At 39.8% G+C, this 23,204-nt stretch overlaps 1 pseudogene across 6 annotated transcripts; it reads right to left on the bottom strand.

Annotated features, from left to right (window-relative positions):
- Positions 1–1,377: 1,377 nt before the first annotated feature.
- On the bottom strand, positions 1,378–14,379 carry LOC149023941 (pentatricopeptide repeat-containing protein At4g33170 pseudogene; annotated as a pseudogene). Of its 6 annotated transcripts, none has more exons than XR_016171590.1 (3): positions 12,239–14,379; positions 10,137–12,023; positions 1,378–4,442 (listed from the first exon to the last, which is right to left on the bottom strand). The product of XR_016171590.1 is annotated as a pentatricopeptide repeat-containing protein At4g33170 pseudogene, transcript variant X2 (transcript). The 6 variants fall into 6 exon arrangements; XR_016171591.1 differs by lacking the exon at positions 1,378–4,442 and having other exon boundaries at positions 10,009–10,243; positions 10,589–12,023; XR_016171592.1 differs by lacking the exon at positions 1,378–4,442 and having other exon boundaries at positions 10,009–10,238; positions 10,589–12,023.
- Positions 14,380–23,204: the final 8,825 nt, after the last annotated feature.

Genomic DNA, 23,204 nt, shown 5'->3' with positions numbered 1-23,204 from the left:
TATCAAAATAATCACTAAATTTCAGAAGTTCATCCACCAAACAACTGCTGATCCAATCCAGACTAGAAGGCTGTCCATTAAGAGCAGCAACTGCTGCTTGACAGTCCAAGAAGATGATCACCTGGTTGAGCTCAAATGAGAGGGAGAGCTGCACCCCATCTATAATGGGTTCAAGTTCTGTGGCTGTAGCTGAAAAATTCCTACTGAAAGATGTCCTTGCTGCAATAAATCTATCTCGGTCCTAAGCAATACACCTCTGCCACCCACGTGGGAAGATGAAGACCAAGAAGCATCAACAAAAACCTGATGTAGCTGAGAAGTGTAATGCTGTACAGGGATCACAGGAATAGAGTTGTGCCTTTCTGGACTTTCATTCGTCACACCTGTGGAATAAATTTCATCAAGAGAACTAGAAAGAAGTGTCATAATTTTATATAGGAAGGGGATTTCACCGAGAAACAGAGCAGCATTTCTGCTCTTCCAAATGATCCACAGCATGGTACTCCAGATAGAGTGGACATAATCTATGTCCTGAAACTGTTGAAAAACAGTCTGGATGAAATCTATTCAGTCAATGGACTGACCTGTGAATCTAGAAACATCAAGCCTTAAAGGAGAGGCTCTCCAGCACTCTTTTGAAAAGAACGGTGAAAGAAAGCATGACAAAGAATTAGAATCTGAAGTACAGTAAACATATAGGTGTTGATGTACTGTTCTTCTCAAACAGCAACTGATTCAAAGGGAGGGTTTCATGGGCAGCCCTCCAAATAGGGCTGCAACAGGGCTGGGCTGGGTTGGGCTTTTGCAATCCCAAGCCCAGCCCTATATATTCTTATCTAAGCCAATTCCCACTCTAACCCTAATTTAGGGCCAAGGATTATTGTCCCTGACCCTAAGCCTACAGGGCCAAGCCAAGCCCATTCCCGCCCTGATTGGCCCTGTCTCTGGCCCTATCCCTAGCCCTAGCTCTGGCCCTGATTAACCTTATACTTAGCCCTGGCCCTGATTGGCCCTATACTTGGCCCTGGCCCTGATTGGCCCTATCCTTGTCCCTATTACTAATTCGTTGAGATTAAGCATCTGGGACAAAATTAGGGCCAGGGTTAGGGCAAAAAATTAGGGATAAGTCGGGACAGGCCCAACGGACCAAAGAGTAATCCTAGGCCCGCCTTTGGCCTTAGTCAGGGTCAGAATATTTTGGCCCTAACTCGCCCTCAGGGCCAAAATCTTGAGCCCAAGCCCTATTCGGGCTCAAGGCAGGGTTAGTGCAGGTCAGGGCCGTCAAGGCCAAACTTGCACCCCTACCTCCAAATAAAATTATTTACCTTGGGAAAAGTTTTGATCATCCAGATGAGAGACCAGTGAGAATGGCTTGATGATGATGCCCCGAATGAGGCCTCAACAGGAGAAGAAGAGGTTAGTAGAGAGTTATAAGCAGATCTCACACTTAATCTACTTGATTTTGATAAACCCCAAACCCATAAATCAAAAGTATATATAGATAAAATGAGGAAGAAAGACCTTCCACTTCAACGGGTATAAAAAGTGACCTCAGAAGAGGAAGTTTCCACTGCTGTAAATTCCAATCTATGAGGTTGCGAACAAGATGGGTGGTATTGGGAAAAAGGGGGGGAGGGGATTGAATAAAATGCCAAGGGAAAAGGGGACCCAAGGGTCTGAGTAGACATGGGTGGGAAGACCATTTCCCACCCTTTGAAGCTAAACCCTTTGTTTAGAATGAGAAAGAGTAAACACAGTTATGCTCTAAGAGCTTAATAAGGAGGGGCTGCTGAGGTGAAGTATCTCGAATTCCCTATTTCATACTTATAGCTTAGTGAGTCATATCAAACAAGCATTCACCATACTTTATACCTAATGCATTCTTGCACCCTTCACATCTGCAGTTGATTGAACACCCAATGCCTCCTAAAAAGAGAAGCCAACATATCTGAGTTGATGACAATCAATAAAAGGTTACAAAGCCTGATAGCATCACAGTATTCCTTTAGGCAACTGGATTTCTTACAATTTTGATTAGTTTCGAAGCATAAATTTGTGCATGATCAACCTGGTCAGCATTTCTTGATTCATCTACTCAGTCAAAATTAGTGAAGCAACAAATGGATTTTTTGCTGCATTTAGACCAAGAAATGCAATCCCCAGTCCAAAAAATCCAATTGACTGAGTAAAGGCAACAAATTGGTTGTTACCAATTACATTAAGCTCAATAAGCGTCTAGATGAGTTGACCAAAATTTGATGATAGAGGATTGACTGAAATTCTCAGCAACTACATTACGAGCATTAGGCCAACCTATCCAACCACAACTAACTAGTAAGCATCTCACCATACACATAGTTTAGGATCAAGATTTCAATGAGATTGACTATTTTCTTTTCCTGTCGAAACCAAAGCCAGACTTGGATGGAAGGATAAGATTACAGTAAAATTTTGGGATATACTGAGAACATGTCAAGATAGCTAAGATCTCACCAAATTCTGATCAAAATATCCAAGATGTGAGCAAGATGACCGACATATGACTGAAATATCCAAGAACTCAGTCGAGTTTGGGTAATCCAGATTACTGAATGCTATCTCCCCTTGGATCTTGCAAGATTTCATGAGTTCTCAAACTATGATAATACATATGAAAAATGCAAATAGACATAAATAAATAGATGAGAAACAGAACAGACACAGAAACATTGTATCAAGAAGAGTTTCTACAGGTGATGTTAGCTCTACCACTGAAAAGATAAAAAAAAATAAAAATAAAAATAAAAAAAAAGCATGACGGATGTATCTACATGGGGGGAATAAAGAGAAATTCACTTAAGCATCATAGTTACTCATGACAAGTTTCCTTATAAATTGATCTTCAAAATTCAAACTGCACATTAGTGTCATTGCTCTTTCTCATTGGAATACCAGTTGAATTTTTCTTTTTAAAAGGATTTACAAAATAAACCCATGATCCACCATCCTAGAAAACAACTCAAGCACTGATTGCTTATCCCCCTGTTGTGCATAACCAGCGATCATTGCATTCCATCCAACTACATTCACGTCAGGCAATGCATTAATGATACAATGTGCTTCCGAAACAAGACCCAATTTCCAAGATATGCATCAACCAAGGTAGTCCCAACAACAACTTTCAAGTCAAATCCAATGACAACTGCATGACCATCAATTATCCTGCATTGTTCAAGAGCAGCAAGCTCTGATGCAGCATGGAGTGCGCCAGACACACTATACATGGTCAACCCAATACCAGCAAATCTCATATCAGTAAAGAGCGATGATGCACCCCTGGACTGGGAATCTGTGTGAGGCTAACGATGATGGCCGCATAACATATTTCATCTCTAAGAGGTATTTCATCAAACACCTTTCTTGCTTCTACTGGGAGACAACACCATGAGTACAAATGGACGAGAGCAGAGACAGAAAAGGGAAGGTCAGCAAGGGAGAGCTTGAGCGAGAGGGAGTGGAGCTGGAGGCCATTTGGTCATTCTTTGGGGTAGTTGTTGAAGAAAGACCTAGTTAAATCTTTTTGACCAAGCACTAAGAAATAAAACTAATATGATTCATCACTAGATAGTATGAGATCAGCTGACAAAAGTATATCACACCAACTGAAAGGGACTCTTCCTTGGTTCCTATAGTAATAAGAATTATCCACAGAATATGAAGTCTGTCAAAATATTATGTTTATTCCCAGCCAATACTGGTGCTGCTAATTATTGTTTTACCTACCTCCATATACATGGAGTTTTTCTTCCCTCCCCCCTTCACTCTCTCACATTTTCACCCCTACCTACTTTTTCCCATATCTTCTTCTGCTGAACTTGGACCGTCAACCATCAAACCTGCAGCTTCGTTTAATCTTTCATCTCCTCCAATATGTCACATTTTCCTATCTACTTGGTCTTTTGCAACTACGGAATTCCATTCTCCACCTAAACAAATTGACAAGAAACGACAGCCCAAACCCACGAACTGAAAATTAAGGGGGGAGGGAAGAAAACAAGAAAAGAGGACATAATCTAGCAATGGACTTACGAGATGGTTTGGTAACGTTATAATAAGCAAGAAGACAAGAAAATTATCATTATAATCCAACAGTTGGATTATCGGTTATCAGCGAAGGAGTGAAATTAGAAACTAGTTGATTCTTACACTAGATCTCTCAACAAAATAACAGAAGAGGTGAGAGCTGTTGCAGATAACCAGAAACTCCCATATGGAATTCGAATTAAAACTACATTTTACCATATAAAGTACCCTAATAAAAGATTCTGGGGATGCAAATACTCTCCATGGCTACATCCTTTAAACCAGCTAAATGAGAATGATCAAAAGAAAGCCTCAAGAAGCACTCATGGGGGGCAACTCGATCAAGGTCATATTGGCCACTGGATGTGATCCCCCTGCCACTGAAACAAACAAATGAAACAAATCATTAAGCCCAATTTTAACGTTCTACAACTGACGAGAAACTGTATGGTAAGAACAATGGGTAGAGTTGGTAGACAATGAAAAATGTCTTCCAACTAGTTGAAACCAACCACTCAATTACACCTACAGCATGTGTAGGATACTCTGGGGCTGTGGGGCAGAATAAAAGTGCTCACAACTCCTGTTACAGTAAAAATCTAGCTACTGAAAATTCATTAACAGTTAAAAGTGGGGTCGTTTTAAATGCAAATAAATATAGAATTCATAAAGAGAGTCATGGTTACTCAAGATTGAATTCATGAACCTCGTCAAGGCTGAACATCATGCTTTACACAACCATGGTGGGAGATCTCGCTCTCGAGCGAGACCTCGCCACTCAGAATACCGAGATCTCGACCGAGATGGTGAGATCTCGGTCGAGATATGCCAAAAAATTGGCGGTAGTCTCAGTGGCCCATCTTGGTGAGTTTTAGGGCTCTGGTTGGGCTGAAACTTGGTATTTAACCTATTTAAGGCATTTTGAACACATTGGTGGCCTTAGATTTGTGAGAAAATAACCCTAACTATGTCTCCTACGTCGACCCTATGTGTAAAACCGAAATTCTGTGAAATGCAAGGTTAGAGTCTTAGAGAATAGAGATTATAGATATAGAATTAGAGTCTTAGAGAGTCAGAGACAACATGTAATGTAATTATGTAAAGATATCAAGTAATTCAAGACTTCAAGTTAATGAGTTATCATTTATCAACCATCAAGTATCAAATACAAATATACAAATACAAATATACAATAACATTACACATCAAGTATTCAAGTCAACAAGTGATCAAAGTTCAAACTTCAAACTATCAAAGATTCAAAGTAATAAATTGTTAAATGTCTTCAAAATTTTACAACCATAAGAATTATGAAGATTACAACTTACAACTTACAAGACTAAGAGCATCACTCAACATTCCGCATCAATTGATTCTAAACGGTGACCACATATGACTCCCAAGTCAATTGATCACTGAAGTATGTCACATATCGGTTTATATGATCATTATATGTTTGCATGTCAGAATACTGGAGGAATAGCGATGCAGGATAACCGTCAATCGTGGGTGGGTGAAAGAGCCGTTGTTGTTGTTCATATAGTTGTTGAGTATTTGGGTACAAGTTTCTAAACCACTCATTTAACAACCCACCTTCACTCCCATATGCGTACTCTCCAGGTGAAGGGTCTTGAGGAATAGTATGACCTTCATAAGAAGAATACCCACTGTAATCGACCCGGTCTTTGTGATCCCCGTATTGGTACCCCGATGACAGGCTCTGCTGTTGTGAATCACTCTGATCTAGGCTCATGCTTCCCATGTTCAATTCAAGATCATGCATGCTCGCATCATCATTCGGTTGCCCCTGCCCTTGATTTGATCTGTTCTTCCTACTCCTACTATAAGTCCGAGAGATAGGGGAACTGTGGCTCACATGTGTCGGATGACTCGGACCTGGTGGAGGTGAGTCAGGTGACTCCCTTTGTTGACGCTGACTTCCACCGAAAACACGACCAGCTGATCGCCTCCATGACTCGAACTCGATGTCTGATTTGGGCCACTTGGCCGCATGGTATCATCGGCATCATCATCTGAATCCCCACTACTAGTTGTCACCTCAGTTGTTTCAAGTCGACCAGGTGGCTCCACAAATGGTACAGCTGATCTTTCTGATGCCGCTACAGCAGCCTGACCCTCATCAGAAGATAGGTGCTCAGCCACAGCATCTGGGACCATAACAAAGAATGGTAGGATCGGGCTGCCCTTCCGACCCATCCAAGACCTGGGCCACCTCGATCCCTAACCCACTGATATATGACATCATCTTCCTCATCTTCTGCGGGGGGCTCGTGGAATATATCAGTCAACTCAATCGGTTCACGATTGTCGTCATCTATATTATCTTGTATGTGCCCTACTCTCAATCTCATGTTGTAATGCACATACACCAAGTCCTCGAGCCTCTTACTCCCCAACTGCTCCGTACCTTACTATGGATGAGCGAGAAGGTGCTCCAGCCTCCTCTCGCAACCGCAGGATGAGCAAGTCTCGGGAGAGTACTTTAATTGCTATGTCCCCGAGATTTGGCGCACTAGTTCCATATATAAACCACCAACACCGCATAACCAAAAATAAGAATGCATTAGGCAAGTAAATCTTTATATTTATATAACTTATCAGTTATCATTTATAGAGTTGTAGTCTATAGACTTAATGACTTAAAGAGTAGTGAACTATTTACCAGGATCAGTTTTTTTCCTAGTTGCAACTGCAGAAGGCTTTCCAAAACTCCCAGAGGCATCCCTGAACTCCCTGATCTGTACACCAATTATTCAATTGTTGTATTATGTATATGCTTAATGCACTAATGCAAGAAGTTGAAGAAACAATTGAATAAGTTCTCACCTCTCCATTAATTGTCCCTTGCATGACGGGATTTGACACAAGCTTCTCCACCACCTCTTGCACCGCAGTCATCAACTTTACATCAAGCCCCAGATCATTCTTGTAATGGTACTTTGGGTTGAGGTAGTAAGCTTGCATTGTGGAAATAAAAAATTTGGTTAGTGACTTAGTGATTTGGTTGTTTACTAACTTACTTGTTTATAAATTATAAGTTATAAGTTATAACAAATAAAGAATTTAAATTAAAGTATACAACAAAAACTTAAAGACTTAAAAGTGACTCACCAGCCAAGTGCAAAGGATGCATCAAGTGCATCTCCCATCTATTATCGATGATCCTCTCGTAGGATTTGAAGGTGCTAGGGGCAGCAGTTTGCTAAAGGGCAACATATATGTGGGGCATTGTGGGCTTCTTCTCCGAATCCACCATCCTTAAAACAAACACAATAGGCTCTAAAATGCCCAGTGTCCTATTCAAATGCCTCCAAAAGGAATCATCAGCAATGGTTTGTTGGGCTAGTACTGCATCAGGATGGCTAGATCCACGCCAACCAAACCACTCCTCACTTGCAAACATGTGCCGAAGACCACCACTTTCTTCTGGAAGCTTTTCAGAGCTACATAATTGGTGGCGAATCTAGTTAATCCAGGTCTGACTAGATCACCCTTACAGTGGTTCCTCATCATCTTCAGCACATAACCATGGTTATAAATAAAATTACTTACCCTTCTAGCCCTCTCAACCACAGTATTGATTGACTTTCTTTTCCCCAAGTCCTTCAACATAAGATCAATCGAATGAGCAACACATGGTGTCCAAAAGAGGTGGATCCTGGTGCTCTTCTTCCTCATCAACATTTCACCAGCTTTTTTTAAGTTTGCACCATTATCTGTGACAATTTGGACAGCATTCTTTGGCCCTACCTCGAGGACCACCTCCCTAAGAAGCTTGTAAAGGTAGTCAGCATCTTTGATCTTATCTGAGGCATTCACTGACTTGAGGAAGGATGTTTTTCCATTGCAGCTCACCATGAAATTAATGATAGACTGTCTAGTAGGACCAATCCATCCATCAGCCATCACAGTAACACCATATGTACTCCATTTTTCTTTTAATGAACCAATGTATTCATCCACCTCCCGCTTTACCTTGGGTAAATATTTATTCATTACTTCCCAAGTCTGTTGGGCCTTTAACCCCTACACCGCCCTAGCAACCGCATTGATCATCCCCTGACAGTATGGTGTTTTGGCTACATTGGGTGCAATGTTATTATAGAGCATGAATTTGCTGATTGATAACCTAGCTTCCTCCTCCCTACTGCCTTCTCTACCTCCAGCAAACATATAAGGAATGCTTCTTTGATAGATGTCTTGTTGGTTGAAGAGGGAGGGGTCTTGGTCAAATGTGGAATCATAATGTGTAGTCTTCCTCCTCCTCCTTTCGGTCCTCTCAGCTCTCGGTTCCTCGAAAAACTATGTCTAGGTGGCATGGATGCCCCCGACCCCGAACCACCCGCTCCCCTTGTTTGTTCATATTGCCTCACACTATCAAAGCATGTAAGGACCGTCTCGCTAACTTCCATTGCAGCCTTCATCTGTCTCCATTCGGCTCATGACTCAACACCCATAACCCTCCTCCTCTCTTCATCATCGCTTGACTCCTCATCAACATCAAGAGTAGGTCCAGATAGCACTGTATCCTCAAATTCCCTTTGCTTTTGTGCCATCTCTTCCTTTTTTTTGTTTCCCTCCCTTTAAAGTTGCTGCAATTGCTTTTTGCACTTCATAAGGAACCCTGGGACACTTGGCAACATCTTTATAACCACCAGCCAAATGTTGCTTTAATCTGGTTGAACCACCAGAATTCAAAGTCTTAAGGCAATACTTGCATCGGGATTTCTTCTTGTCAGCAGTCAGTGGATCCCCATGTTGCCAAGCAATGTCTTGAGTCCCACTACCAGTCCCGCCACTCCCACTAGTTGCCATTTAAGATTCAAATGTACAGCACTGAAAGTCTGAAATACATACATGAATCATGAATATTCCCAAATAATCATTAAAATAATTTTAGATACATAAAAACATGTAAAAACAATTTATAAAACAACAAAACACACACTTTGTTCTAAGATAACATATATACATTGCTCAAACAAACATGTTAGTATTTTTAAAATAAACTACATAATATGAGCATCATTTAAAAAAAAAAAAAACAGAAATTTTTAATAACATATTATTTTTTATAATTATTTTATGTAAAAATAATTTATAAAACAACAACACACACTTTGTTCTAAGATAACATATATACAATGCTCAATAAGACATGTTTGTATTTTTAAAATAAATTACATAATATAAGCATCATTTAAAAATAAAATAAATAAATAAATAAAATAATAATTTTTTAATAAAATATTATTTTTCATAATTATTTTATTTAATTATTTAAATAAAAAAATTTTAAAAAAAATACAGCAAGCATGATAATCAAAATATTAATACATGAGATTGTAGCCTTCTAAATGTAGTTTAACATAAATAATAATCACATTCATATCATAAGTATTTATTTATAATCTTTAATTTTAATTTTTTAGATAATATATTTTTTAAATACGAAAATTCAAAAAAATAATAATAATAGAAAATTAAATTTTTTTTCCATGAAAGTGTAGATCAAAGCTTGAACATCAACATATATTTATATCACACTCATACAATCATTGTAGAACCTTGTATTTGAAAAAATCAAATTTGGGGGAAAATCTTACATTTCTTGAAGATCCCTTGAAATATGCTTGAATCGCTACAAATATGCTTCAATTTGTTGTTGTAGATGAGTTGATGATGTTGCTATGTTAAATCCCCAACAAATTCCGGCCAAATTCCGGCCAAAAATGGAGTTTTCCGGCCAATTTTGGTGATCCAGCGAGATAGAGGAGAGAGAGAGGCTCGAGAGAGGCGAGATATGCCTCTCTCGAGCGAGACAAGGCCTTTAAAAAGCCTCTAAAGAAGAAAAAATCCCACCGTTGGCGAGATCTCGAGCGAGATCTGCAAGATATCTCCCATGCTCACATATAAGATTGGGGAAGTAGATAAATGTAATACCTGAGTGACCTTGAGAGTAAAGTGACGCTTGTCTCTAAAAAGGCGAGATATCTCGCGAGATCTCCCACCATGCTCACATATAAGATTGGGGAAGTAGATAAATGTAATACCTGAGTGACCTTGAGAGTAAAGTGACGCTTGTCTCGTTGAGGATCAACATGTCTGACCAAGCACCAGCCAAAAACCAAAAGTTGCCATCATGGTCCATGACACTGCACTAAACCATGGATGTTTGAGGTCAGCACGATAATTCTGTTAGAGTGTCAGCATCTAACAATAAGTTCTCTTTACAATTGCACACTTAGATACCAGACCACATGGGTAATATTTTATTTCAGAAATTAACACTTCAGAGAGTGTTTTGAAGTAAATGGGCATCCAAGAGGGAAAAAGAAAGTATCCCTCCAGATGTGACAAGCAATGAGCATTATCATACTGGTGATGTGCGAATGATTTGTGTGTGTGCAAGTATGAGAGTGAGACTGAGACACACACAGAGAGAGAGAGAGAGAGAGAGAGAGAGAGAGAGAGGTTCTCTATAAAATTTGTATACATTACCCACCTGTGCATGGCCTTTGCTGCAACTACAGTCTATGTTGATATTTCGAAAGTAAGCACCTGAATGGAGGGATAACTTTGGTGTCTTAGATTTCTTCTCAGCAGATGGTATTGAAGCAATTCTCGTACTCCGTATGTACTCTAACTCAGATTTGGATATCTCAGAATGGCAATCAGGTGGACTTGATTCTGCAGACAACCAAACCAAAACCCAAAAAAATCCCGATAGTCTAAATATTACAAAAGGTCCAAATAGACCACTGCACAACATGAGGATAGGACAAAGCACTAGTTCAATCACAATTCCAAGTTGGAAGCCAGACATTGCAATTCCCACAGTCTGGGATCTTTCTGTTTGAGGGAACAACCTAAAAAGAAGCCAGTTCAAACAGTGAAAGAAATCTCTTCCAGGAAACCATAAGGGCTAACATATCGAGACATGAACCACAGAGGTACACAGTGGCCATGGATTGGGAAGGAGCCGAAGAGAGAGAGTCATTGAGAGGCCATTTACCAGCGATAGCTAAATGACCAGTTATAGCTTGTTGACTAGCTACTGGTGGGGACCACTATTCATGATATTGAGGGGACCAATCTGCATCTACAGTCAATTGGGATTGGTCCATCTATAGCCGGAGCTCTCATTCCAATCGATGGCCGTTCTTTTTTCTCTCTCGCTTAAATGGAAATGGAAATAGAAATAGAAGGCCTTTATTTGAAGCAATTATTTCTTATCGTCCCGTATCCAGTTGGACCATTCCACGACTATTCTACCAACATAATAATCAACCAGTACTCCTCCAGCAAATAGGACATTAGCAATCCCCATAGGCAAGCTGACTGCAATTAGTAGGGGATGAAAAATCATGAAACAATGAACAGAGGCCCAGGAGTTTGCCCCTGTCGTTATGGACAAAAACATTATTTCTAAAATGATACAACCAGTACCAGGTGGATGCTTGACCTGTAAATTACAGTCTCAATAATGACTCAGGAAGAACCAGAGCTAGAAAACTTGTAGGGTAGGTGGCAAGCAGTTATACATGATTGGTTATTCACTTCACATTCCAGAATTAATGGTTATGATTTCTACCTTGAGCATCTCTTTTCACTAACAGATTATCGAAGAGACATCTCTTTAGGGCCAGGGAAATTAATCATGTTGGTAGGCTGCAATGCCATAAATACACATGAGCTAACCAAAAAGGAAAAGGAATGTCTTTTACCCAAGGGTAGAAATTCCAAAAGAATGTGGGCAGCTGCCATTGACCATTTCACCAGTTGGATCGAAAGTAGGGCTGAATATGAACTTAACAGTAAACCTTAGTAGCATTGTGTTCATACCATTTCGGAAATTTCGCTTTCCCTTATAACCACCATGCAAGCTGCTCAGCTTATCCTTAAAAAATACACTTCGACTTGGCTCTTTAATCCTCTTCCTGACAATAAAAAGGCAATCAACTATATGAAATTGTAACCCAAATGAGCACACAGTTTGCAATCCAAAAGAACCAATTAGCAGGCAGCATATGGATTGCACTTTGCAAAAAGTCCTCAACAAATTTTGGATAACAAAACGTTTAATCATGAAAATATTAAAATGAATCAACATCCGTCTTAGTAGCTATCTAATTTGAAAGGATGGATTTCCAACCTACTCATCCGCAAACACTCCCTCAGTGGCTCTTATTCATGTATTGATGGCTCTAGAAGCAAGACTTCATGTTTGATCAGATGAGAACCGTTTATGATGAATGCTCATCATATTTCCTCCCTCAGCCTAAAGGGGTTTATCCTAGTTCAACTTTTATATTCACGATGGCTTGTCTCTAGCCTCTCTTTGATGAGATGTAAGGGCCTAGTTTTTGTGTTTGATATTTCAAATTACCAATAGTCTCCACAGGCACAAGTTCCATTCACAAACCGATGATATCTGTTGACATCCCGAACTACTATCTCCCTTTCTATCACCTTACTAAAATACTTGAAAGCCTCATGACAGTCTTGACAGATCCTCAAATTCTTCACCACCCTCACAGGCTTCCCTGGTGGAGCAGCTCCACTAATCAATGCAAATGCCACTGCTAACTTCTCACTGTGATACCAAAGTGCCTCTTTCTTCTCAGCTGCTTCAACCTCATGCAGCATTGCATCTGACACCTCCACATACCCCAATTTTTTAATCTCTTCCATCAAATCAGTAAGCTTAGCATATATCTCCATTGTCCTCTCATGCCTCCTATCGCCTGCTAAGAATACATGAACCTCACCACGCACCTCGATCCAGCTCTGCCCACCTTCCTTCTTGACCCTCCTATCTTTCATCAGCTTCCTCACTTGTGCCACCTCATCCCATCTCCCTGCAGTAGCATGCACATTTGCTAGAATAGCATATGCTGAGTCATCTTGAGAGTCAAGCTCTAATAACTGCTGGCCTACCATCCAAGCCATTTCAGATGCACCATGAACTGCACATGCTGATAACAGCGTTCGCCAAACTGCAGCATCTGGTTCAAATGGCATTGTCATGGCAAAGTGTTTGGCCTCCTCTAGTTGACCTGCACGGGCCATTGCACCCACTACACATGTATAATGTTCAATCCCTGGTTCCAATCCATAAACCAATTTCATAGAATTCAGCCATTTCTGTGCTTCAAGCACTGAACCAGCATTACTGCATGCAGAAAGAATGGCAAGAAAACTGTAATCATCAGCAACAAACCCTCGATCCACCATCCCAGAAAACAACTCAAGCACTGATTTTTTATCTCCCTGTTGAGCATGACCAGCCATCATTGCATTCCATCCAACAATATTCACGTCAGGCAATGCATTAAAGATACGATGTGCTTCTGAAACAAGACCCGATTTTCCATATGCATCAACCAAGGCAGTCCCAACAACAACATTCAAGTCAAGCCCAATGACAACCGCATGAGCATGAATTATCCTGCATTGTTCAAGAGCAGCAACCTCTGAAGCGGCACGGAGCACGCCAGACACACTATACATGGTCGACCCAATACCAGCAGCTCTCATATCAGTAAAAAGTGACAATGCACCGGTCGGCTGAGAATTCTGTGCGAGGCCAACAATGATGGCCGCATAACATACTTCATCTCTAAGAGGTATTTCATCGAACGCCTTTCTTGCTTCTCCTGGGAGACGACAACGTGAGTACAAGTGGACGAGAGCGGAGCCGGAAAAGGGAAGGTGAGCAAGGGAGAGCTTGAGGGAGAGGGAGTGGAGCTGGACGCCAAAGGAGATGTGAGAAAGTGAAGCGCAGGTTTTGAAGAGGGAAGCTAAGGTGCGCTGGTTGGGCAGTGTAGGATGACGAAGCATAGAGATGAAATGGTGGAAACAGAGGTGGGTATTGGCATGGGCGGAGATAAGAGATGTCCATGAGACGACATTGGGTGATGGGATTTGGTGGAAGAGACGAACTGCGTAGGAAAGGAGGTTTGCTTGGGAGTAGAGGGTGATGAGGTTGTTCAACACTGTTGTTGGGTTCCTGATAGCAGTTTTAATGGCGTGGGCGTGGATGCTGCTTGGATACACGGTGGCGGATTTTGGTTCAGGCAATTTGTCTCCCTCACGCATGTTAATGGTGGAAGTAGAAGATGACTAGTTGAGCGTTTCATCTAGGCATGAACTGCATTTGACTGGATATGACGACTCCTAATCAGCACCAACCCATCTCGCGTTTTGTAGAATTTCAGTCTCAGATTGAATACAGGCAATACAAAGGTCAATGCCTGTAGAAGCGCAAGGAATCAAGTAAACCACCTTTGCGATGGGCAAATCTGCATTAGGCCGGCTTATTTAAACCCCCCACGACCTACTCACCGAAATTGTGGGACTGACAACTCGGAATAAGAGTAGAAGACAACTGTGGGCCATCCAAATAAAGATCATTGGATTGAATCTCGAACCAATAAAAGTGAGAGGTGAAAAAGATGAATCTAGAGTTTTGCTAAATTTCAGAAAAAGAGCTGACACAAGCATTGACAGATTGAGAATGTGAATTAAGAGTTTATTGTCGACACTTTTGAAAGGTCCCAAAAATCAGGGAAGACACTCTTGTGGTGTGAGCTAAATGTTGAAGCAGAGTCATGGAGCTTTTGCCCATGAAACTCACTTAGGGGTGGAGAAAAAAAAACATGTGGACCCCACGTGTAGTGGGACAAATCTGCATTAGGCCGGCTTATTTAAACCCCCATGATCCTACTCACCGAAATTGTAGGATAGAGAACTCGTAATACAGAGTAGAAGACAACTGTGGGCCATCCAAATAAAGACCATTGGATTGAAGCTCGAACCAATGAAATGAGAAGTGAAAAAGATGAATCTAGAGTTTTGCTAAATTTCTGAAAAAGAGCTGACACAAGCATTGACATATTGGGAATGTGAATTAAAAGTTTATTGTCGACACTTTTGAAAGGTCCCAAAAATCAGGTAAGACACCCTTGCGGTGTGAGCTAAATGTTGAAACAGAGTCATGGAGCTTCTCCCCATGAAACTCACTTAGGGGTGGGGAAAAAAACATGTAGACCCCATGTGTAGTGGGGTGAAGGAGAAGGAACTACAAAAAAAAAGATTTTGTGGAAAAGTGTTAATTGTGGGTTACACTTTTCCACAAACTCCCACACATTTTGTGGGAGTTTTGAAAAGGCTTGGGGGTGGGAAAGTTAGTTTGTCACCTCATCAGACAAGTTTCCTTAATTTAAGAAAGCTTATTTCTAACTTTCTCACCTCAAACAACCAAACAAACTACACTTTTAAGATTTTAAGGAAAAGTTTGTTTTTTCAAGAATTTTCCTACCCCACCTTTATTCCAACAAACAAACACAGCCTTAAATAGTAACTTCCAGGGGTAGGGTCAATTGGGTGGGGTGAACCCTGGTGCCTGCTAGTAAGAAAGGGGTATTTTTGAGAATCCCCATTTAATGTTATTTTTTTATCTAAAACGTATTATTATACTCCTCAGTTGTCAAAGAGTGTTAGACCACGTCAGAGTGATCATTGCAAAGAAGGAGAACGTTGCAGAGATTGTCCGAAGAGTTATCCGTATTCTAACCACAAATCCTAAAGTTAGTAAATTCCATCGTTAGTATAGCTCATCTCTGTTTGATCTCTTGTTGTAGGAAGAATCTTGTGGAGAGATCTGTAATTATAGAAACCGAAATCTTATTTTTATATTGCATTTGGAGTGATTCTACAATCACTATGTTATTCCAATTTCTTCACAAGTAGATTTTGGAGAAACCTAATTTATTACTCAATAGATTATTGTTTAGATTCAAGTTTTTTAATGCTTATTGTAGTTAGATCTTGTTCTTAGGAGTTTTTAGAAAGTTCCTTTTGTTCTGGAAATTCTTTGGAACCCAAGGTGTCGGTTGTTGTCCGTGCACTGACAGGGGTCACCCGACATTAGTCTCCCCAGGCGACCCTACCCAATTTCTTTAAGCGACCTTACCCTTGGGTCAATTGGCAAGGGTCTCTACGAGCAACCCATTCAGGCAACCCTATCCCTATTGTTTTAGATTTTGTTTCTATTTTCGATGTTTTACTTCTAAGGTTAATTCTAACATGAACTAGCATTTAAATAGGACTATTTGGGACGTGTTAAGCCGTCTTTTGTTTTGCTTTGAAAAGGGTAAAGTCTACTTACAAGTTGAGGATATCCAACTATATATGTTTATCTTTGAAATCCAATTCGATATTGAATGTGCATAATAACTTGTATGCTACAGTTATCAAGTCTTAAATTCCAATCTTTTCGATTTGGATTTACCGTTTCTCAATAATGGACTTGACTTTTCGATTTGACACCTCAGCTTGCCCAATCATTTGTGGATGGTATGCAGTGGAAACACGATGAGTGACATTATACTTGCGGAATAATGCTTCAATCACTTTATTGCAAAAATGAGTGCCTCTATCACTAATCATTGCCTTGGGTGTGCCAAATCTGACAAAAATCTGAGACTTAACAAAATCCACAACCACTTTAAAATCATTAGTTCAGGTAGCTTTAGCCTCCACCCATTGGAGACATAATCCATAGCAAGAATTATATAAAAATTGCCAAAAGAATTAGAAAAATGACCCATATAATCTATATCCCATATAACAAAAATTTCACAAAAAAGTATAGGGATAAGGGGTAATTGATCTCTATGTCATAAGTGCCCAGTTTTTTTACAACGCTCACATGATTTACAAAACATATATGCATCATGAAACAAAGTTGGCCAATATAACTCACATTCTAAACTTTTCGAGCCGTTCTTGTTTGACCAAAATGTCCACCACAAGCATATGAATGACAGAATTGTAAGATGGATGATATTTCTTGCTGATGAACACATGCGAATAATTAAATCTGAACAATGCTTCCAAAGGTAAGGATCGTCCCACACATAATATTTGGCATCACTTTTTATTTTATATTTTTGAGCTCTAGATAAATCTTTAGGTAGAGTTTTAGTAACTAAATAGTTAACTTTATCTACATACCAAAGAATCTCATTAAGGAAAAAGAGATGCTCTGAGAAATTGTCTTGTAGTGGAGATGAGTCTTCACTTGAAATCAATCTACTCAAGTGGTCAACAACTAAATTTTCTGCACCTTTCTTGTCACGTATTTCCAAGTCAAATTCTTGTAACAAGAGTATCCAATGGATCAGCCTCGATTTTGCTTCTTTCTTAGAAAACAAATATTTCAAAGCTTCATGATCAGAGTAAATAACAATTTTAGTACCCAATAAATAAGAACGGAATTTTTCTAAAGCAAATACAATACCTAAAAGTTCTTTTTTCGTTGTTGTATAATTGCATTGTGCACTGTCAAGAGTTCTTAAAGCATAATAAATGACATGAGATTCTCTTCCAAAATTTTGTCCAAGAACAACTCCTATTGCATAGTGATAACTCTATGAAATAGAGTTAAGATTGGTAACTTTATGCTTGAGATGGCTTGATTTAGGAGTATTTTATCTTTGTTTTAGTGTTAGTATTCATTAGATGTTGTCTTATTGAGTCTTAACATGTTGCATCTTGTATAGGTCATTATTGTCACTCTTACATGAATTTCCCTTCAGATTAATGGATGAATTTGATTAATACTCTTTCTCTTGAAAAATGTAGGTGAAGATCCATAATAGAAGAGGAATCTTCATGTCCTCTAAATTTGCTGTAGAGTTGCTGCAGCAATACGAAGCAGAATATTCTTAGATCCAATTCAAGTGGAAATGACCAAAAAGGGCTAACTTAATGGACTTTCTTCTTTTTATTCCATGAAAGATCTCAGCCGTTGATATGAAAAGAAGGGTACAAAGGAGGAAAAACGTGAAAGGCAAGAGGAGAGGAGGAAAAGAGGAGAGAGAGGGACATTGCAACACACGGCTTTGGAGGCAAGAGAGAATACACGGCTGAGAGGAGAGAAGATAGAACCAAGGCTGGTTTCATGCGGAAGCAAGGAGAGCTGCTGGAGTTGCTGATTTTCTGGAGAAGAAGGTTGGAGCTCATGTGGAAGCATTGAAGCTTTAGTTTATTTTCATTCTTATAAATTTATCTTCTCATCTTCTAGCTTTATGTTAACAATAACTATTGCTGTGTTTTTAATGTCTTTTATGGGCTAAACTTGTGTTGTGTTGGGATGATAGTAGTACCTAACCTGAATTTTGAGATGTACTTATTATGTATGCTTTAGTTTTACTACAATACAACTTGTTATCAATGAATTCAACATGATATATATTGGTTAATTTCTGTTCTTGATGAATCTTTCATGAATGATTGTTATGATTGAGTTAGCTGGAAAGTTAATGCAGTCTAGATGTTTGTTGAATTGTGTGAGTTAGCATAACCTTTAATTAGTTGTGTTAATTAGTAGGTTGGGTAGGAATACCCAATTACCTCACATTACCATTGATTGGATTGGGTTTAAATTGCATTCATATTTCAATTCTTCATAGGAATATGCAAATGTTGATTTAGGATGCTAGCTTATGTGTATTGGAAAATACCATAGTGTCATTCATTCCAAGTTCTTGATATATTTAGGGGTTGTAGTACTACTTTAGTGATACGGAAGATTTCTACCCGACCGGGTCTGACCCGGATGGGGCTCCACATGCTAGTTAATCGGGAAAGATGCCGATCATCCATGACCAAAAGCGTAACATACGCCACATATATAGCAACCATCCTTGTTATAGAAGGTCAACTCAGCAGTTGATTGAATGGGACCAACGACAAGGGAGCATGATCCGAGGAGAAACATCAGCCCTTGTTTGGCTAACTTACCAAATACATAAAAGGTAACACCCACACTATAAATGCACAGATCTACCCCTCCGGTAAGCAACCAATACACTTTGAGCATAATCTTGTGTAGCTTCTGCACGAGACCTCATTCGGTTCATCATCTAACTTTGCCATCGGAGGCGGTTGCCCGGCACACAAGCCGGTCCGCATCTAACCTTTCTTGCAGGACTCATCGTCCGGGATACGAGAGGAGGCTCAGTCGGATCCAGAAGCATAATTGATCCGCATCAGTTTGGCGCCGTCTGTGGGAATGACAAAATCTTCAAGTCATGCCAAGACGAGGAGGAAATAATGGACGTTTCCGAATAGAAAATGTTGGCGGGAATCAGATTCCCGAAGATCAAACACATCAAGACGATGGAGTCCACTCAACCCGAGTTGAACAGGATCTAGGGTCAAGATGGCATCTAAACACTTGGCCTTAAACCAGTGTTTGGTCCATGTTCATCTTGACCAACTAATTACATTCAAGGTGGGTAGCAGCATCATAGGTAAGATCGAAATTGATCAATGCATCTTCCACCACTGCCGGGAGCCACGCTAATACCAGGTGGGCGTGCATAGCACAAACGGCAAAATCTTGCCCAGATTGAGGAGATAATTCTGGAGGATGTTCAACACCTCAAACAAGAAGTTTCTGCTGCAAGAGCTTCTCTACAATTACAACGCATTCAATATTTCTGCAACTAGTTTGCTAGAATTGAATCTAGTGGCCTCTGATGAGCCCGTCTATATCATGTTCTCTCAAACATAAGAAGAGGACAAGAAAAATCAGAGCAATCAAAGCCAAGTTTGAAAGTTCGAACGCGAACAAACTAGTAGCAAGTGAGGTTAAGAGACCTCAAAGCTTCAAAAGATATTCTACAATGATGGTGATGCATCCCCCGTGCCGAATTTGTACAACTTAAAAAATTAAGAAAGAATACAACAGAGATCGCGATGTTCGTGATCAAGATCATCATCGGGAGCGGAAAAAAGACTAAGATCGTGATAATGATCGTGTTGCTCGTGATAATGATCGTGTTGCTCGTGATAACGATCGTGTTGCTCGTGATAATGATCAAGATGATCGAGAATTTACAATGATCGAGATGATCGAGAATTTACAATGATCGAGATGATCAAGAATTTACAACGATTGGGAGGATCGAGAATTTACAATAATCAAAGACATCGGTTGGAAACCCGTGTGGATCCTTCTACAATCCCGGTCAACTTACACCTTTTTTAAGGTACTAATTTGAATCGGGTCAATCCCATTCATCTTGCGCCTTCCATAAGGACTTACACCTTTTTTAAGGTACTAATTTGAATCGGGTCAATCCCATTCAACTTGCGCCTTCCATAAGGACTTACACCTTTTTTAAGGTACTAATTTGAATCGGTCAATCCCATTCAACTTGCGCCTTCCATAAGGACTTACACCTTTTTTAAGGTACTAATTTGAATCGGGTCAATCCCATTCAACTTGCGCCTTCCATAAGGACTTACACCTTTTTTTAAGGTACTAATTTGAATCGGGTCAATCCCATTCATCTTGCGCCTTCCATAAGGACTTACACCTTTTTTAAGGTACTAATTTGAATCGGGTCAATCCCATTCAACTTGCGCCTTCCATAAGGACTTACACCTTTTTTAAGGTACTAATTTGAATCGGGTCAATTCCATTCATCTTGCGCCTTCCATAAGGACTTACACCTTTTTTAAGGTACTAATTTGAATCGGGTCAATCCCATTCTACTTGCGCCTTTCATAAGGACTTACACATTTTTTAAGGTAATAATTTGAATCGGGTCAATCCCATTCATCTTGCGTCTTCCATAAGGACTTGCACATTTTTTAAGGTAATTATTTAAATCGGGCCAATCCCATTCATCTTGCGCCTTCCATAAGGACTTACACCTTTTTTAAGGTAATATCTTTTTTAAGATAATTATTTGAATTGGGGCAATCCCATTCATCTTGCGCCTTCCATAAGGACTTGCACATTTTTTAAGGTAATTATTTGAATTGGGGCAATCTCATTCATCTTGCACCTTCCATAAGGACTTGCACCTTTTTTAAAGTAATTATTTGAATCGGGCCAATCCCATTCATCTTGCGCCTTCCATAAGGACTTGCACCTTTTTTAAGGTAACACATTTTTTAAGGTAATTATTTGAATTGGGTCAATCCCATTCATCTTGCGCCTTCCATAAGGACTTACACCTTTTTTAAGGTAACACCTTCTTTAAGGTAATAATTTGAATCGGGTCAATCCCATTCATCTTACGCCTTCCATAAGGACTTACGCCTTTTTTAATCTTCCTTGCTATCCCGCACGATGTAAACAACGTCCGGAATAGGGGGCTTATGATACGGAAGATTTCTACCTCACCGGGTCTGACCCGGATGGGGCTCCACATGCTAGTTAATCGGGAAAGATGCCGATCATCCATGACCAAAATCGTAACATACGCCACATATATATAGCAATCATCCTTGTTATAGAAGGTCAACTCAGCAGCTGATTGAATGGGACCAACGACAAGGGAGCATGATCCGAGGAGAAACATCAGCCCTTGTTTGGCTAACTTACCAAATACATAAAAGGTAACACCCACACTATAAATGCACAGATCTACCCCTCCGGTAAGCAACCAATACACTTTGAGCATAATCTTGTGTAGCTTCTGCACGAGACCTCATTCGGTTCATCATCTAACTTTGCCATCGGAGGCGGTTGCCCGGCACACAAGCCGGCCCGCATCTAACCTTTCTTGCAGGACTCATCGTCCGGGATACGAGAGGAGGCTCAGTCGGATCCAGAAGCATAATTGATCCGCATCAGTGTATTTGCATTATAAAATTCAGGGGAAGGGAAACTTGATTCCTAACACACTTTTCACTCACTAAGTTTCTTCTATTGATTAATCTCCATTTTAGTCCCTTAGTTTTATTACCTGTCATTTAGTTATTTAGTTAGTCAATCACAAATCAACCTTGTTAATCTCGTTTAAATCAATTTTACTTTTACATTGAAAGTTAATGATAGAATTCTCCGTGGGATCGATACTCTACTTATCATTTATTACTTGATTGCGACACGTGCACTTGCGTAACATCTTGGTACACAAGCAACACATAGTTACTTGCGTCACACATGATTTCAAAAGGGTGGTTCCAATATAGTGATCTGATGATGGGGGCTGAAATCAACTTGTCTTTTAAAATGTCAAAAGCTTCCTTGTACGCTTTATCAAAGTCAAATGTTACATCCTTTTGCAATAGTCTGCACAAAGGTTGTATGATTTGGAGAAGTCCTTGATAAAGTGACGATAAAATCCTGCATGCCCCAAAAAAGAACGAATCTCCCGTACAGTTACAGAATAAGGCAATGATTTTATAATACCAATTTTTGACTTATCAACCTCTATATCTTTTGCAGAAATGATATGTCCAAGAATAAGTCCTTGATCTACCATAAAGTGATATTTTTCATAATTCAAAACAAGATTAGCTTCTCAGACATCTCTCGCAGCACTTTTGTTAGCTTAGTTAGACATATATCAAAAGAATCACCATAGACTGTAAAATCATCCATAAACACTTCTATGATGTTATCAACATACTCATAAAAAAAACTAACCATACATCGCTGGAATGTAGCAGATGCATTGCAAAGTCCAAATGGCATCCGTCGGTAAGCAAAAGTACCAAAAGGACATGTAATTGTGGTTTTCTCTTGATCCTCTAGTGCAACCGAACTTAATGAAAACCTGAAAAGCCATCCAAACAACAATAATGAGATTTACCCACTAAACGTTCAAGCATTTGATCATAAATGGGAGAGGAAAATGATCATTCCTAGTCGATGCATTCAATCTACGATACTTTATACAAACTCTCCATCCGTTTTGGATTCGGGTGGGCACCAACTCACCATTCTCATTTTGAATCACAGTGATGCTAGTTTTCTTTAGAACTACCTGAACTGGACTTACCATTTGCTATCTGAGATTGGATAGATCATACCTGCATCAAGGAGTTCTAGAATTTCCTTTTTCACTACCTCCATCATGGGTGGGTTCAAACGGCGTTGAGGTTGCCTAGAAGGTTTGCAATTTTCTTCAAGTAGGATTTTGTGCATACATGTTGAGGGACTTAAACCTTTTATGTCCGCTATGGTCCATCCCATAGCCTCCTTATATTATCGAAGTACTCTAAGAAATTTCTTTTCTTCTAATGCATTCAGCTTACTTGAAATAATTACGGAGAGACTTTTATTATCACCCAAGAATGCATATTTT

Source organism: Hakea prostrata, chromosome 2 (genome assembly GCF_041222555.1).
Source record: "Hakea prostrata isolate BN-2017 chromosome 2, UWA_Hpros_2, whole genome shotgun sequence".
Lineage (NCBI taxonomy): Eukaryota > Viridiplantae > Streptophyta > Magnoliopsida > Proteales > Proteaceae > Hakea > Hakea prostrata.
Note: the sequence above shows the minus strand (reverse complement) of the source record. Positions and strands in the feature narration are given on the sequence as shown.